Consider the following 4,230-nt stretch of genomic DNA (forward strand, 5'->3'; position numbering starts at 1 on the left):
TACACAGCCACCGAAACAATGAATTTATTGCAAACCACATTTCATGTGATTTACACTGCTGGATTATTTTTTATGAGGTTATGTTAAACATAGAGTCTATACGGAGCCAGTCAATTAAGCCTTAACTCAAAATTCGTGAAGTGATTAACGAAGTAGACTCACCATTTTATCAAAAAGTGATTAAAAAGTTTAATGAAAGAATCGACATCTGTAACTGTGGTCGTGGTGGACATTTATCAGATATCATATTTCATTCATAATTTCCAAACCTTACTTTTTTAATACAATAAAATTTTGAATCATTGTCATCTAAATTTATTGTTTTATTTTGATTTACAAAACAAAGTTCTTGTTGAAAAACCCTATATACTTACCCATTGTGACGAAAGGGTACCGTTGAGACAATAGAAAATCATGCATTGTATATTTTAATAATACCACATATGTTTTTTAAGAGAGATAAAAAATATTATTACTAATGAAAAGAATACTTCGTCATATGGTATTCATCGTCATATATTTTATGCTGGAGAGTTTCTGTTATTCTTGGTAGGATGGTCCCTTTACTTATATGACCATTTGATTCGGATGAGAAGATGTGTTGTGGATAGGCCGGAGAAGACTTTTTTGAAGGAGACAAAGGAACAGGCTTCTTGATGGGAGCTTCTTTGAGAGCCCTGTTGACACCCATTTGCCGGAACCACATTAGACGGGCAAATGAAAAACTTCAGTAACGGGAGACCAATCCTCATCTTGCAGGTTCGATGAAGGCAAGAACGTGATGCACCCGTGGTTTTACATGCGTTGCGTGGTGGAAACGTGACGGTGGCACCAGTTGGGAAAGTTCCTCTAAGCACTCTTCATTATAAAGACGGTAGAATACACAGGGAGCCAAAGTCTTTCTGTAGCAAAGGACTCCCACCGTCTGTGAGTTTGGAATAACCGTTTCGCTCTTTTGGATCATGATATCGCTCTTTTTGTAACTTACTCTAGGCCATTGTAACATTGATGTATTTTTGAAGCCTAGTTTGATTCATTTACTGTCTCCGTGGCTGAATGGTGACCATTCTAGTCTGCCACGCAAAGGTCCCGGGTTCGATCTCCGGCTGGGAGAAATATTTGTATGGCCTTACATTTACTTGTCTTGTGAATTTGGCTGTGATTTGTGGTTGTCTATGTGTGTCCATGGCACCCGCGACACAGGGTTTCGCTTTGCCTTCGTAGCCATTACAAATTATTTGATCTCAACGACCTTTGAGTACCAGAATAGCTTAACTCAGGGGACATGATCAATGTGGCAGAAACAAAAGAGTTCACCGAGGTCGAAAAAGATCAATCTTACGTAATAAATTTATTCGTAATATGTAAAGTATAAAATATAAAGTGCAATAAAAACGAAAACGCCTGATTGCGAATTCTTGTAAAGGTATTTGTAAGAAAAAACAAACTTTAAATTGCGATTACATTGTGTACAACACGATGATGACTTTTGAAAACGTATGCGGAACAACATAAGGTGCAAATTAGAGTAGTTTTCATAATTTGTGCTGGCACGAAGAGTTGGAATCCCCGCGGTGTCCAAAAAAGTGGTTTCTCATTTTTTTACTTTTTTTTGTGTTTTGTTGCGGTTTAAAGGATCGCATTTATCTTTTTTAGACCGAAATAATTTTATTACTGGATAGTTTTTATTGCTTCCTTTAAGGGATAAGGAGCGTGCTATGGTCCCATGCCTACGTGGTGTTACGCCTTTCTGAGATATATTATGACGTGAGTCACGTAACATCATTAATAACTTATGTTTTTTTTAGATTTTGTACAAGTTAGCTGTAACTAAAAGTACCGGCACACTATGATGGCGTTTTGACGTTTGTACGCTCATGAAGTTTCAAATTAATTCATAACTACGTTGAAGGAGGTAATTGATGTACATTGTTGTCAATAGTTGACGTTACTGCACGTGCAATTTACGGAAGTCATAATAATCTTACGACACGTTTTTCGAAATTGAAAATTAAAAAAAATTAAATCTAATACGGTCGTCACTTATGGGATCGCTGGCCAGCACAACTACTACCTCCGGCAAACTCGCGTCAGAGCTCAATGTAAAACAAAGCAGTTTCGAATTGACGATATATTATTAAACATTTTATTTACGTTTTATTATATTTTTATATTATATTTTTTCTATAATGAATTTAAGATTTGACCTCACTATTGTAATCTGTCAAAACGGTCATCATAGCGTGCCGGTACTGTAAATAGAATTATTCAAATGTCACTGACGATCTCGGTAGCTCAAAGGCTTGCCACGTGGGCTCTGGATGAGGTTTGATTTCCGATGAGACCAATTGTATTATTGTCTTTGTGTTCTGGGTACTGCCTTGGAGCGAATTCCGTTGCTCTGATACTCATACGTGGGGCGCACTATAAGTTTCTGGAAGGAATGAGAAAAAAATACTATGAATGGTCAGAAATGAATTTATTGTTTTTCAAATTATTCTCTGTTAGCGCTAATGCACTTTTTGATTTTGAAAACATTTATGCCACTCCTCCGTGACAATATCTGAAACATATTTTTCATACTCTTCGACAGCCTCTTTAGGTGATGAAAATCGTTGACCGCGTAACTGGTTCTTAATTTTTGGAAATAAATAAATGTCACAAGCTGCCAGGTCGGGACTGTACGCGGGACGGCTCATAAGGTCAACGTTGTTCACCTTCAAAAACCACCTCTCGCTGTCGACTGTGGCGCGAACCACAGCCCGCAAAGAAAGAACTGCGCCAAGTGATCGGCGCTCCACCTCACAGGCTGGGCAGACCTCCAGCGTGTGCAGAGCCGACTCCTCGCGTGGCAGTACTACCCTGGGTGAACTCTTCCACAAGGAGCTCTACTGATACTAAATTATGTTTTGTTCAAGAATAATAATAATAATAACGCTCACACTCAACATAGCCCCGCACTAGGGAAACCCTGTGTCGCGGGTGCCATGGACACACACACATAGACAACCACAAATTACACCCAAACTCACGAGAGAAATAAATGTAGGCCATACAAACATTTCTCCCGGCCCGGGAATCGAACCTGGGACCTCTGTGTGGCAGTCCGGCATGGTAACCGTTCGGCCACGGAGGCAGTTTCGGCCACGGAGGCAGTTATATATTTTTGGACATTGTTTAAAATTAAATTTGACATAAATTATGTCCAGTAATTCTGTGTATTATTATTATTATTATGGATTATGTTGTCTGATAGGAATAAATGAATATGATCTATACGTCAGTATTCAGTATTTTACATATTAAAATTTACAATACATGTAACCTGTAAGGGTGTAGTTAAAAATGTAACATACATAGGAAATAATGAAAGTAACAAACAAAAAAATAATTACACAACTAAATTATTAAATATTTATAACTTAATTATTTTTTTTTATAAATCAGTTTCAATAAAAGAATGAACTTATGTGCTAATTATTATTAGTAACGAGATTATATCTCTGTATCGCTTAAAAATTCTTCTATTCAGTAATAGCACTTTTGTATGACTGCCGATGCACGGGTCTCCTATAAGAAGTTAGTTTAGAATTAAGTACCCAGCGCAATTCACGACCATTATTAACGGCATCGCAAAATGATGTTATATATTAACGCACGTTTCGTAATGAATAAATGATAACTATATTCAAATATCAAAGCCGTCTTAGCGCGAAAATGGCTCGCCGACAGCCTTGTTGTCGTTCAGTCAATGTGACCGTCAATGTGCGGGGCGTGGTGCGGTTAGGTTAGCTAGGGAGGGGCGGAGAATGTCCGTTCTCGTTACATTTTGTTCTCTGTCTTTACTGTAAACGAGGTACATTATGAGTGATTGTCGTTTCAAAGTCGTTTCGTGATAATGGAAGCGTCCCGATTTTGAAATCGAATAATAAAGTCACAACTAAACAACATCTCTGGAGTTCTAGCTCCATAAATGAACTAGGAAGAAGACATACTTGTTACCAGTGATTATTGTGCCTGTTGTTAATAAATAGAAAAAAATTCTAATGTGATCGTAGGAAATGTTTCCGCATGTCGTGATGTGCGACATTTGCCGGTCTCTTTGTGTAAATAATGAACCCACATGCATAACTAAATTATTCATAATGGAATGTAAATTCTGTTCAAACTTGTCCCACATTCATAATACCGTTCCTCCTTCAGGGTTTATCTCTTTATTCATATAACAAT

The 4,230-nt window shown here is 37.5% G+C and overlaps 1 protein-coding gene across 1 annotated transcript in view; it reads left to right on the plus strand.

The window, feature by feature from the left end:
• The first annotated feature begins 855 nt into the window (after positions 1–855).
• LOC113225538 (sodium-coupled monocarboxylate transporter 1-like) overlaps positions 856–4,230 on the plus strand; it is a 26,698-nt gene continuing 23,323 nt past the window's right edge. The window contains exon 1 of the mRNA XM_026457862.1: positions 856–874. The gene's annotated coding sequence lies outside the window, so the exon portion shown is untranslated. The remainder of the gene's footprint in view (positions 875–4,230) is intronic.

The sequence above is a fragment of the Hyposmocoma kahamanoa genome, unplaced genomic scaffold (assembly GCF_003589595.1).
Source record: "Hyposmocoma kahamanoa isolate Upper Pololo Valley unplaced genomic scaffold, ASM358959v1 166, whole genome shotgun sequence".
NCBI classification, from domain to species: domain Eukaryota; kingdom Metazoa; phylum Arthropoda; class Insecta; order Lepidoptera; family Cosmopterigidae; genus Hyposmocoma; species Hyposmocoma kahamanoa.